This window comes from Aedes albopictus, chromosome 1 (assembly GCF_035046485.1).
Source record: "Aedes albopictus strain Foshan chromosome 1, AalbF5, whole genome shotgun sequence".
Lineage (NCBI taxonomy): Eukaryota > Metazoa > Arthropoda > Insecta > Diptera > Culicidae > Aedes > Aedes albopictus.
In genome coordinates, this window is record NC_085136.1 from 125,721,491 (window position 1) to 125,735,871 (window position 14,381).

The following is a 14,381-nucleotide window of genomic DNA, read 5'->3' on the forward strand; positions in this document are numbered from 1 at the left end:
GGTTGGAAAGGGGTCCCTAGTAAGGGCCGGGCCATTTGGAGGCCCTACTGTCAGCAACCTTCTGGATAGAGCCTGAAGGGTAGTGATACACTTGCCTTCGGCAGGTCAGTTCGTGTAGCACGTAAGCTTGCAGTACAGCTGGGCGCAGGCGTGGTGGATGACCATGGCTGCCTTCTGAGGACAAAGGGAATGGTGAGACCACTCGGGAAACTGGCTAAGCTCTAGCATGCTGTCTTGGTGGACTCTCCAAAGCGAGTCACCGATGTTAGTTGTTGCAGCTAACTTTGAGTGTGCGAAGTGCACCAGCCCCTCTCTGAAGCAATGCCTTCTTGGTGATTTCGGAGAGACGTAAGGTTTGGCGACCATGGGTATGTGTTTAGTGGGTCGAGGGAGAGTAGTCCTGGCTTTTACTTTTGTTGTAGAAGGCGACCTTAACCCCACACTACCCGGACTTTCCTGTTCGGGTGTCTGATGAGCATTTTCCCCTCATGGCTTAGAGGGAAAAAAGTCAGTCTTCTTCTCTGTGGCTCTACGTCTCCACTGGGACTTGGCCTACCTCGCTTCAACTTAGTGTTCTTTGAGCACTTCCACAGTTATTGATTGAAGGGCTTTCTTTGCCTGCCATTGCATGAATTTGTATACGGTAAGGCAAGTACAATGATACACTATGCCCAGGGAGTCGAGAAAATCAACCCGTCCGGAACGGGAATCGAACCCGCCGTCTCCGGATTGGTGATCCATAGCTTTAATCACTAGGCTAACTGGAGTCAGTCTAAGCTGAGCTAAGCTAGGCACCACGGGGAGGTAGAGATAGGAGTTGTTGGGCAGAGGCTATGATCTCTACGAGACCCGAATTACGCAAATACCAATAGTCTTTACTGTGCCAAGATCTGTGAGATACGATATGTTAACTACCGTTTGTAGCTTTGTCTGATGTTATAATCTACTCTAATATAATTGAACACATTGCGTCTGCAGTCGGGCGCACCTTTTCGGCAAACTAAATAAGCAATTCACCCCTGCAAAATAAAGCCATGAAATTCCCCAATAAACAACATCCCATGTTGTCGTTGCAAAAACAACTGCAAAGCAACTGAAACTGAAACGGGCACGTCCACCGAATAACACTAATTTCATCGCAAATTATTTGTCTGTCTGCTAGCGGGAGGATTCGCGGGAAAGTGGAAATTTCCGCTCCCTGCCTCAGTACTTCCGCACCAACATCATCACCATCATAATCGTCATCACCAGCCGCACCATCGCCGCCGTTCATTCGTCGAAACTCTTCGCAATGATGTTATTACTATTATTCTAGGAGTGGCTTTGCATATTCATAACTTCCGTCTGCCGACGGCCGAGTCCTCGCCTCGGTTGCTTGGGTTGATTGGTGGTTGACGGCCAGCACCGACACACGGCCTGGATCTGGATGGCTGTTCATATTTTTGCAGTCTAGCTGGGAAGGGGGACTTTTTTCGTGGTTATGGGTTATGCCTTTCCTTTATTGACTTTTTCATTTTGCGAAAGATTATACACGACGTTGAACCCTTTCGGAATGCATAAAACGGCGACCGCGCCTTGCAGAATGAAAATATAATGATTATATCGTAATTTTAAGGAAATAGAACTATTTATTTACATCTGAGCCACAAACCATGCTGAGAGAGGGTGTCCGAGTTACGTTTCCAGAATATATTCATAACAGAAATATTCTTGATTTCCTTGGGTATTGAGTAGGGAAGTGGGACCATCTCGGCAGACGTCCTATTTTGGGCACTTCTATGCTATAACTCAGACACAATTTTTGGAACGCGATAAGATACGTATAGTATCTAGCCGTGTACAAAATTTCAAGTCAATTGGTTTCAAATTGACTGAATTATAGCAAAGAGTGCCCAAAATACCGGCCGCTGCCCAAGTGATTCGCTACCCTACATATCATCGACTTCAAAGCGGCATACGACAGTATCGACCGCGCAGAGTTATGGAGAATCATGGACGAAAACGCCTTTCCTGGGAAGTTGACTAGACTGATTAATGCAGCGATGGACGGTGTGCAAAACTGCGTAAGGGTTTCGGGAGAACTATCCAGTTCATTCGAATCTCGCCGGGGACTGAGACAAGGTGATGGACTCTCATGCCTACTCTTAAACATCGCTCTGGAAGGTGTGATGCGACGAGCCGGGCTCAACGGCCGGGGAACAATTTTCACAAAATCCGGTCAATTTGTGTGCTTTGCGGACGACATGGACATTATTGCCAGAACATTTGGAACGGTGGCAGAGCTGTACACCCGCCTGAAACGCGAAGCAGCAAAGGTCGGACTGGTGGTGAATGCCTCAAAAACAAAGTATATGCTGGTAGACGGAACCGAACACGTCCGAAACCGACTAGGTAGTAATGTTCCTAGAGACGGGGATACTTTCGAGGTGGTGGAGGAGTTCGTCTACCTCGGATCCTTACTGATGGCTGACAACAACGTTAGTCGTGAAATACGAAGGCGCATCATCAGTGGAAGTCGGGCCTAGTACGGGCTCTAGAAGAAGCTGCGGTCTAAAAAGAATCACCCACGCACCAAATGTACAAAACGCTAATAAGACCGGTGGTCCTCTACGGACACGAGACATGGACCATGCTCGAGGAGGACCTGCAAGCACTCGGTGTTTTCGAGCGATGCGTGCTAAGAACGATCTTCGGCGGTGTGCAGGAGAACGGTGTGTGGCGGAGAAGGATGAACCACGAGCTCGATGCACTTTACGGCGAACTGGGTTCTGGGTGCTGGGCATTCAGTAGGTGACCAAAGCCGGAAGGATACAGTAGGCAGGGCATGTTGCAAGAATGCCGGACAACAACTATGCAAAACTGATGTTTGCTACTGATCTGGTAGGCTCAAGAAGGGGTGGAGCGCAGAGAGCACGATGGGCGGACCAGGTGGAACGTGACCAGGCGAGCATTGGGCGCGACCGAGGATGGAGAGCGGCAGCTACAAACCGAGTATTGTGGCGTACTATTGTTGATTATGTCTTGTCTTAAATGTGATGTTGAACAAATAAATGTATGTGTATTATATATCTCTTCGTACCTAGCAAACGATATGTACGTTTGTGACTACACAATCTAGGGTAACGGTCGAATTTTGGACCCCTAGAGGACATTACAGTTAGTGTAGTTTGAATTTAAGTCAAAATCAGCCAGATTCAGCGGATGTTGCACATAATGATGATGTTAGTATGATCGCTAAGGCCTTCACTGTCCGTTAAAAATACCCACAAGGTCATTTTTGGCTTAAAGTTTGATGAAAACAACTTATATTTCAAGCATCAGTTTTTACTGTTTTGGACACCCCAATGTATTTTGGACCCTCTTCAGTATATATTTTGGACACCCGGTGTTTAAATCCGTTTGAAACTATTTTCAAAGAATCTGCCACTTGAATATGCTGGATCATATCCTAATTACTTGATCGACAAAGGCTGCTTAGACGATATTTTGCGAATTTCATGCGCTAGAATGGTAAATGTTTTTGTTTACATCTGCAAGTTTCCTCAGCGCCATATTCTCTTTTTGTAAACATGTTGCGACACTCGCATGGATGACGAAATTGACAAAAGTTAATTTCAAGGCAAATAATTATGCTTCCAGTGAGGAAATGATTGCTACCAATGCAAAGCAATCTAATTTAGCGAATGATTCTAAAAGCTTTCGTCATCTCTTCATTAAACCTGTGAAAGTTGTGATAATACGATCCAGGGGGTCCAAATTATATTGGTTACCCTATTCCAGCATAGAAAGTTGGTAGCACCAGAAAAAATAAGAATGACAGTCTTTCATTCTTTCTAAGGATTGAAGGAATCAGTGTTCATCAGAAAACTGGATAGTCAGGATATTGCCGAAATACTTTGAAACTAGGAATTCTTGGAAATAAATTTGTATTTTTTTACTTTACGTTATTGAAGAAATCCATTAAACTGGAATTGACTAGTTGAGTGCTTGATGAAGAATGAACTTTTGATTTGTAAATCAACGCAACTCATCTCGATTACTGTAAGCTTTCTGCTTGAAATTGAAGACATTTCTGCAAAACTCCCGATTTTTTTTGCTAAAGGGATGTTTTAAATATATTTTAACCAATTTTTGATAAGAATTCGTTAGACAAAATCTCAGGAGAAACATGCCCTAAACTAGGTACTGAATTCGTGGGAAAAATATAAAAAAGACTGGAGAAATTTAAAAGGGAACTGAAATAAATAAATATATTTCCGTAAAAAAACATTGAAATAAACAGAACGTGGAGACTTTCTTTAAGGCGAAACTGGAAGCATTTCCTCATTTTTTTGGTTTTTGATTTTTTATTAAATATCGAAGCAATATTTTCAAAATCGGGTTTCGTGCACATGTAGAGTATGGATCAGGGTATCTTCTGATTTTTTACACGGTAGAAAATGTTTTTCGTTTTTGCAGAAACCATTTTTTAGTGGAATTTTGTTCAAAAAAGGTTTCTGCAAAAACGAAAAACATTTTCTACCGCGTAAAAAAAATCAGAAGATACCCTGATCCATACTCTACATGTGCACGAAAACTGATTTTGAAAATATTGCTTCGTTATTTAATAAAATTCAAAAACCAAAAAAATGAGGAAATGCTTCCAGTTTCGCCTTAAGTATTTCTGAATATGTTTGAAGGCAGTACCTAAATACAAATTTTTAAGAAGAATTTTTAAAACCAATTAGAGAATTTGAATTTGAGAGTATCCTAAAGAATTCTTATAAGATAACTTCGACTTTTTTGAGTAGTGCCTTAGCGATTCTTGAGTGAATCTTCAGTGAGGAATTTTCTCAAGAGAATACTGTCCACTGAAATCTTTACAGGGTTCACTGTCCACTGAGTCCATTGAAATTCTTCTTTTCCTGGAGTTTTTCTAACAATTTTTGCAGTAATATATCCAGGAATGCCTGCAGAAATTCCCCAGAAATTTATCTAAAAATTTCTTTTAAAAATATATAGCAGGTGACTTTTAAAATTGTACCGGTAATTCGGGCAGATTTTTTCGGAACTAGTGTTTCGGTTTCTGATGAATGGAATTCCTGGGAACAAATTTGATTTTTTTGAGAAACTTGTGTTCTTTGACAGTTGAATTTAGATACATAACATACCCGCACTGGCGTAGCCATGGGGGGGGGGTTTAGGGTTAAACCCCCCCCCCCCCCCCCCCCCCAGAGCCAAAATTTGTGGAACAAATTTTCAGTATAAAACGCTTTGCGGCGAAAAAATTTTTCGGCTGCGCCGCTATTTTCAAACCACGAATACAATTGCTCATTAATGTTGTTATCTGTAGGTGTCAAATCGAAAAAGCTATCATTGACCGTTGAAAACCCCTCCCAGAGACAATTTCTGGCTACGCCACTGCATACCCGTAATGGAAATATTGGAGGAATTGTTGCACAACTTCTTCAGAGAAATATTTTAAAGAACTGATAAAAATCGTAAAAAATGATGTAAACCAAAATGAAAACTTGCTCTAAATTCTTCACTAGCACACAGCGCCTTCTCGAGCACATTCGTCCGCTCCAAAATCTGCCCAATGAAAAACGAGAAAACTGAAACCAGTCCCAAAGTTCCGCTTGCTTTGTGTTTTTTTTTTTTTTTGCTCGGACTAAACAATAAGACCACGGGCCCTATTTCATACAAAATGCCCAAGTTTGACGATATGGTACTCAGTTTTTAGTGAGCCGATTGGGCTGAAGATTTGGCAACCGACATGAATTTACGGGAAATTTGAATTGTATTGAATTGATTGAGTTCTGTTCACTTCTTACAAAGTTACAGATATACGATGCGACAAAACAATAACACCAGACTTTTATAATTTTATAATTGACCACAAATATTCAATAAAAATGTCCCCAAGTTTAAATGACATCCTTAATTATAAAGTTTAGAATTAGCATTTAAGTTAAAATACACGTTAATATAAACAAAAAAAATCCTTAATTATGGTACTAGTATATCAATCATCGAACATCAGGTACTCTGATATATCCTTTGGTAAAGGCAACCTGAAAGTGGCCCTATTGTTTTGTCGTTTCGTATATCTGTAACTTTGGAAGTAGTGAACAGAAGTCAACCAATTCAATACAATTCAAATTTCCCGTAAATTCATGTCGGTTGCCAAAATTTCAGCCAAATCGGCTCACTAAAAACCGAGTACCATATCGTCAAACTTGGCCATTTTGTATAAAAAATGACAGGTGGACGTATTGTGTTGTAAGACACTGTATATATATAAATGCAATGGCATACGTAGGATCACGCACAACTCGTGAACGAAACGTCCGGTTCGTCGGCTTTGTGACTTGGACTTAAAACGTTAAAAAACGCAAAGTATGCATGACACAGCTAGTTTAACATATTTTTGAAATATATCGACTACCTACTACTATATCCAAATAATTTAAACAAACACATTTCATAATTTTAATTATCAAGTGTCGATAATCTTTTAATTATATCACTATACACACTACAAAAATCAACTCCACGCCAAATCCGCGCAAGGGCCAAATTCCATGGATAAATCCGCGCCAAATCCGCGAAAATCGCGAAATCCGCGCTGTTGTAACAACCCTGAAAAGGGGGCGAGTACCCCTTTTACCTCTTCCATCCTTTTCTTTGTCGTATTTGTTTAAGAGGGTGGATAAGAAAAAAAATTAAAAAAAAAACTGGATACGCCAATGGGACGAAGCACGGGACGAAGGCAAGTTTTTGCACACCTCGAAAACTATTCTATATTCTATCCTTCTCGCTTTATCGTGCCAAATATTTTTTTGAACACGCCACCCTCTATTGTGCCGTAATAGGTTTTTTGGGGGCACTATTCTAAACAACAATAAAAACAGTAGCTTTCAGGGATGCCAGTCAGAGCCACAAAAACAATTCGCTTCAAAACCAATGAATCAATATGACATGCCAAATGGTTACTATTACTATGTTTAACTATGTTTAAGTCCAGCATTGCCAACAATGCATTAAGGCTGTCAATTTTAAAATCTGGCATCACTACTGTGTGGTTGGCCAACATTGAGATGCAACGCACGGTTCTAGGCACGTGAAGAAGTGCAAATAAAAAAACAACTAGCCCCGGCGGTCGTAAACGAGCGGAACGAAAAGAGCAACATAATATTTATTCAAATTTTATTTACCTACCTGAACGCTAAGCATTTTCAACCGGCAATGATGCTGCGCTGCCACCGTCAGCCGCATGAAGCTGTTTTCCTATGTAGGTATATCCTCGGAGTTGGTGGGGCGGGCGATTTGACTCGCACGGCGACGTGTTGATGGTGCCACTAACTGGAAATTGTCCAACTTCTGGTTCTGGCTGGTATAGTTAGGTGGGCGAACATTAAAGACATGCTACAAATGTTTAAGATGGAGATGCAAATTGCAAAAGCGTGTGCTTTATCTTCCTGATGTCGTGGCAGTCACACTCAGATAAAGAAAAACATACATTTTAGATAGTTAGATATGTGAAGCATTTTTTATTTTTTCGTACTTTTTCTTTATTTTTGTTTGCTAGCAAGGATACCAGATGTAAAAATATGTCTTCAATTAGAAGATATTTGAACTTCTGTGAAGACATTTATTTTTGTAAAGTCACATTAGCGACTACTTCAAGACTTTGTACGAATTTTTCGGCTTTGCGTTTCCAGACAATCCCTCCCCCACGTTGAGTGTTCCTAGGTTCTCCCCGAACAGATATCAGGTATCAGAAGACCGGCTCCAGAGGCATGTTATTCTCCATTTGGAACATTTTTGCCATCGCCACATAGGGTGCCTGTACCAATTATGGCCCTACCTAAGGAAAACTATTTGTACAAAATTAACGAGAAGACCAATGAATGTCATTAATATGTTAAAAGATAGCTTAGTTCCCATACTTTATAGAAAAAATGTAGAAACGGAGCCAAAACTACTTTTAGTATTTATTACAGCGTGTGCCAATGTTGGGAACCCTGTATCAGTTATGGTTACATTTTTTAACTTCGGTTCCTTTTCGCACTATTTGCATGCATTCCTAATGTGACTAGCCATAACTGGTACACTATGGCGAAAAAGGGTGCGAGGAAGCCGAAATTTCAAGAAAAATAATTTATTTCTACCATAATTTGAGCAAAATGTGGAGTTTTAATGAGTGCAACCATCTTTTGTGAACGTGATCTGTTGTTCACAAATTTTTCCTTGTTGGTTTACATCGTTAAAAGGTGAAAATCAACTGTGGCGAATAATTGGTACAATAGTCATAATTGGAACACTTACCCTACATACATACATTTATTTGTTCAACATTTAAGACTTGTAAGACATAAGTCTTGTTAGACATAATCAAATAGTACGCCACAATACTCGGTTTGTGGCTGCCGCTTTCCATCCTCGGTCGCGCCCAATGCTCGCCAGGTTACGCTCCACCTGGTCCGCCCATCGTGCTCTCTGCGCTCCACGCCTTCTTGTGCCAACCAGATCAGTTGCAAACACCAGCTTTGCACCAGAATGCCGCAACATGCTCTGTCCACCGAATCCTTCCTGCTTTGACTACCTTGTGGATGCTGGATTCGCCGTAAAGTGCAGCGAGCTCGTGGTTCATCCTTCTCCGCCACACACCGTTCTCCTGCACGCCACCGAAGATCTCCTTAGCACGCGTCGCTCGAAAACTCCGATCCGAGTGCTTGCAGGTCCTCCTCGAGCATGGTCCATGTCTCCTGCCCGTAGAGGACCACCGATCTTATTAGCGTTTTGTGCATGGTGCATTTGATGCGTGGGTGTTCCGCAGTTTCTTCTGGAGTCCGTAGTAGGCTCGACTTTCGCTGATGATGCGCCTCCGAATTTCACGGCTCACGTTATTGTCAGCCGTCAGTAAGGATCCGAGGTAGACGAATTCCTCCACCACCTTGAAAGTATCCCCGTCTATCGTCGTGTTCGGTTCCGCCTACCAGCATGTACTTTGTTTTTGAGGCATTCACCATCAGTCCGACCTTTGCTGCTTCGCGTTTCAGGCGGGTATACTGTTCTGCCACCGTTCCAAATGTTCTAGCGATAATGTCCATGTCGTCCGCAAAGCACACACATTGAACGGATTTTGTGAAAATCGTTCCCCGGCTGTTGAGCCCGGCTCATCGCATCACACCTTCCAGAGCGATGTTGAAGAGTAGGCATGAGGGTCCGTCACCTTGTCGCAGTCCCCGGCAAGACTCAAATGAACTGGATAGTTCACCCGAAACCCTTTTGCAGTTTTGCACACCGTCCATCGCGTTGCTTTAATCAGTCTAGTCAGCTTCCCAGAAAAGTCGTTTTCGTCAATGTTTCTTCATAGCTCTGCGCGGTCGATACTGTCGTATGCCGCTTTGAAGTCGATGAACAGGTGATGCATTGGGACCTGGTATTGACGGCATTTCTGGAGAATTTGCCGTACGGTAAAGATCTGGTCCGTTGTCGACCGGCCGTCGATGAACTTCCCACGAATTCATTCGTTTTAGGCGATAGCACTTTGCAGGCAGCATTCAAAATAGTGATCGCCCTGAAGTTCTCACATTCCAAATGGTCGCCTTTCTTGTGAATGGGGCAGATTACCCCTTCCTTCCACTCCTCCGGTAACTGTTCGGTTTCCTAGGTTCTGACTATCAGCCGATGCAGACAGGTTCCCAACTTTTCTGAGCCCATCTTGATGAGTTCAGCTGCGATACCATCCTTACCAGCTGCTTTGTTGGTTTTGAGCTAGTGAATGGCATCCTTAACTTTCCTCAGCGTGGGAGTTGGTTCATTTCCGTCGTCCGCTGCATTGGCGTCGTCGTTTCCTCCGTTGGCATGGGCTCCCGTGCCTACATTTTCCACACCGTTCAGGTGCTGATCGAAGTGCTGCTTCCACCTTTCGATCACCTCACGTCCTTCCGTCAAGAGGCCTCCGTCTTTATTCCTGCATATTTCGGCTCGCGGCACGAAGCCGTTGCGGGATGGGTTGAGCTTCTGATAGAACTTACGTGTTTCTTGGGAACGGCACAGCAGTTCCATTTCTTCACACTCCGCTTCTTCCAGGCGGCGCTTTTTCTCTCGAAAAAGGCGGGTCTGCTGTTTCCGCTTCTGTTTGTAACGTTCCACATTCTGTCGGGTCCTTTGCTGCAGCATTACCGCCCTCACTGCGTTCTTCTCCTTCACAACCGTTCTGCACTCTTCGTCGAACCATTCGTTCCGTCGATTCTGTTCCACGTACCCGATGGTGCGCTCAGCTGCATCGTTGTTGGCTACTTTCACTGTACTCCTGTAGAGGGGCCTCATCGAGCTCGCCCTCGTCTGGCAACGTGACCTCGAGATTCTGCGCATATGCTGAGGCGACATCCGGTTGTTTCAGTCGCTCTAGGTTGTAACAGTGGCGTAGCTAGGAATTTAGGGGCCCGGTGCGGAAGCAAATTGGTAGGCCCCCATGAAAATTACATAATATGTACATATTTTACAATGATAAATCTATACATATAACTGTCGAATAATCTCACTGTTATATTTTGTACAAAACTTTGAAAAAATCTCGCTTTTTGTACTCAGTATTCTAGTGATGCTGGCAGTGATGGCCAACGGAAGGTTAAAAATTATCTACCTTATCTTATTTTTTGTTTTCTTTTATGATTTTTTTCGGGAGCGCGAGATTTTTTTATAAGAATTATGCTGAAAATGTTTTAACAATTTATTTGGAAATTGCACCAAATAATCATTTATAAACGCTTTCAAGTATTGCTTTACTTTTTTCTTTTCGAATTTTTTCTTGAAGAATAATTTGTATTCAAGAAAATTTTAAGAGAATTTTTCAAAGAATCCTCTTAATATTCCTTTGGTGATTTTCCGTAGATTCTTCAAGTATTTCTTAATTCTTCCCTCAAATAACTTTTTTAGATATTTCTCCTATAATTAAACTTGGAATTTCCTCAAGCATTCATCACTTATCTTAGTGTCCTTTTAAAGATTTCTTAAGAATTACTTCCTAAGATTACTTTGGAAATCCCACCAAAAATTCCCTTTTCCAAAAAAAATCTTCAAGGATTCTTCAAGAAGTTTCTCTAAGGTTTTACTAAGAGATTCATCATAGGATTTCTACATTAATTAAACAAAATCTCCAAGGATTCCTACTGAAGAAATTCAATTAATTAAATTAAATTAATTAAATTAAATTTTTAGATGGACTTCTGTAGGAGCTCTGTAGGAATTCTTTCGAAAAATCCTTCTGGACTTCCTATAACGAATTTTTCAATATCCATCAACTCGTGGAGTTTTCTCAAGAGTTCCTTCAGGATTTTTTGCTAGTATTCCTCTGGGCACTTTTCAAAAAAAACTCTATTTCTCCAGAATTTATGATTGATTCCTCCAGAATTATTACGTTATTTTTTATATAATCCGTGCTCACTTCTAACAAATATACAAAAATAAGAAACAGAACAAAAACGCTTCATTCCATTGTTTTGAGTGGGATAAAAATGGCATCGTAAATGGCTAAATAGTAAAGAAACAGATATCCTATCTTATCAAAACAAATAACGTCTCCAGAAGTCTCTCCAAGGATTTAGGAAATGTTCTAAGTTTATCCAAAATTCTAAAGGATTTCCTTTAAGGCAGCCTTTAGAAATTGCTCCCAAAATTTCTTCAGGATTTTTTCCAGAGATTTCTTTGGTAATTCTCTTGCGATTTGCCCGAAGATTCGTTCAGATTTTATTCAAGTATTCTCTTAGAGTTTCTTCAATTGATTTCATTCATTCATTCCTAAACTGATTTTTCCAGGTATTTTACAAATAATTTTGTACAAGAAATCTTTTGGGGGTCTTTTTATGCAAGGATTTCTTCATGTATTTATTTAATTACTACTGCAAGGGTTTCCCGGAGATTCTTACACAAATTCCTCCAAGAAATTCCATAGGAATTCCTCCAGGGGATGCATTGAGTGTTTTTGCTAGATTTTTTTTTTAGAAATTCCTCTAATAAGCCTATTCAAGGATTCACAAATTCCTCCAATGAATAAACGATCAAAAACGATCAATTCTGACTATACATGTCAATGGTTGCTCCTCCGTGATTGATCTGAACTGGTACCAGTTGCACTGAGATCCAACTGAATAAGGGGCTGGGACATTCCACTTATTCTCAAAGTGCAATTTTAGCAGTTCATGCATATTTGATCAATAACGGCGCCGGCCAAGTCCTTATAGTCAGCTGGGAAGGGAAAGGAATGTTAGAGTGTACTGGTTGTTGCTACTAGAGACCGAGAGCACTCTGCGTCCCCACAACCCGCACGGACTGGGGTATTTGTTAGACGGAAAGGATGGGAGATCTGGGAGTCACCGTTGGGTCGGTGATGCGATCCATGGATAGGGTTATTTATAGTGTTCGTTTTTTTTTTAAATTATGTGGTGAATAAGGTGAATAAGGTCAAGCGGCACAGCACGCTTTGGTTGCATAACTTATAGGTGTTATATATACACTGTGCTGTGAGTGGAAGTTGGAAGGGAGGGAAACGACTTTTTTCAATTCGTTTCTGGTTCTAGTGATGGCTATGAACATATGAATATACATGAGTTGTATATGTAGAGATGAGAGAGCGAAAGAAAGTGGATAGAAAGATACAAAGTAGGATGAAAAGGATGGGCCAGGGATTGAACCCATGACCTTCTGCATACGAATCAGAAGCGGTAGCCACTAGACCACCAAGCCCGTCATTCACAAATTCCTCCAATGAATACTTTAGAAACTAAAAAAAACAGAATTCTTCTTCTTCAGAATCTCTTCTGGTAATCATCTTAGTTTTTTGGAAATTCTTTTGGTAATTCTCTTGAGATTTTTCTCGGTCGCTCCGTTGTAAATTCGTGGATTTATTTTTAATTTGCAAAGATGTATCTCATAGAACATCAAAAGTAATAACAGACGGAATTTAATAAAGAATTATCAGAAGGAATTTACAGAGGAATTACCAAAGAAGCTTTTAAAAGTTGCCACTTAAATTTACAAACGAATCGACTAATTAATTTTCAAAGTACCTGTATGTGTCCCTGACAGGTTTTGGGCCGCTGAATCCGAATCCGGGCACAGATTTGTTTCAGGACGCCACAATTTTGAGCTATACCTCAATTTATAGGGCAAACTATGCGATTTTGGGCTTTTTTGACTGCAAGCCGTTAAGCATGGAATTTTTTTAGGCAATTAAAAGGTAAAATTATCAATTGACATCTTAATTTTCGACTCTCGCGAAATATTTCGTTTTATCAAATCAAATTTGAAAGATTTAAGCATTTTATGTGAATATGTAAACTTGCATGCAATTTTTGGAGGGTGGTTTGTATCGTACCTAACATAACCGCGGCCCAAAATCTGTCAGAGACACATTAGTTTGCTCTTGAGACAGACCAAAAGTTAGTTTTTGTTACGTTGTGCTATTGAAAGAATTACAATAGCAATTGTCAGGTATATGAGCAAAGGGACCGCTGGTAGAACTTTTAGAGAAATTGCTGAATCCCGTAATAAATTTCCAAACCCAAGGAATTTCAAAAAGTTCTGTCAAAGATATTTTTAAAAATAATAACCTTATTCAACTTTGAATATTATTGCCGAGAAATTCCAAAAGAGTTATGCCGAAATAGTTTTCAAAAACATTTGCATAGAAAATTCCAAGAATACTCTTGTAGGAACTTTCGGATCAAATCCAATCAAAGTATTTCCCAAGAATTTGCCAAAAAAAAACCGCCAAAAGATATTTGAAAGTTTTTTCCAGGTAACTCACAGAAAACTCGCCGAATAAATTACCAAAAAAAATGCCAAGTGAATTACCCAATCAATTCCCGTAGGGATTGGCATAGAAGTTTCCAGAAAAGTGTTAAAGTTATTCCGAAAGTTATTACCAGAGGTTTTCTCAAACGAATTGTCAAAAAAAAGTCAGTGAAAAGTTGCAGATGGAATTCCCAACAAAGTTTTCGTAGAAATAGAAATTAGAATTAGAAAAATAGAAGTTCGTATAAATAAAAATCAGAAGCCATTTTTGTAGCATTTCTGAGAATTAGTTGAAGAAGTTTCCAAAGGAAATGCCTAACAATTAATCAAAGGAAATTTTCAGAGCAATAGCCGAATGGATTCTCAAATTAATGTTTAAAGATATTCCTTAACGAATCTGTACACGGGTTTCCGAATTAATTACTGAAAAAGATAAAAAAAAATCCGAAGAAATACTTTGTAAAATTGTAATAAATGATGTAAAAATTCTTACAGGAATTGCTCCAAGAGATTCTACTGGAATTCCTCAATGAATCCTTTAGGAATTCTTCCAAGGTTTTTATCAGCTTTTTTTCTATTGATACCTTTAACGGTTT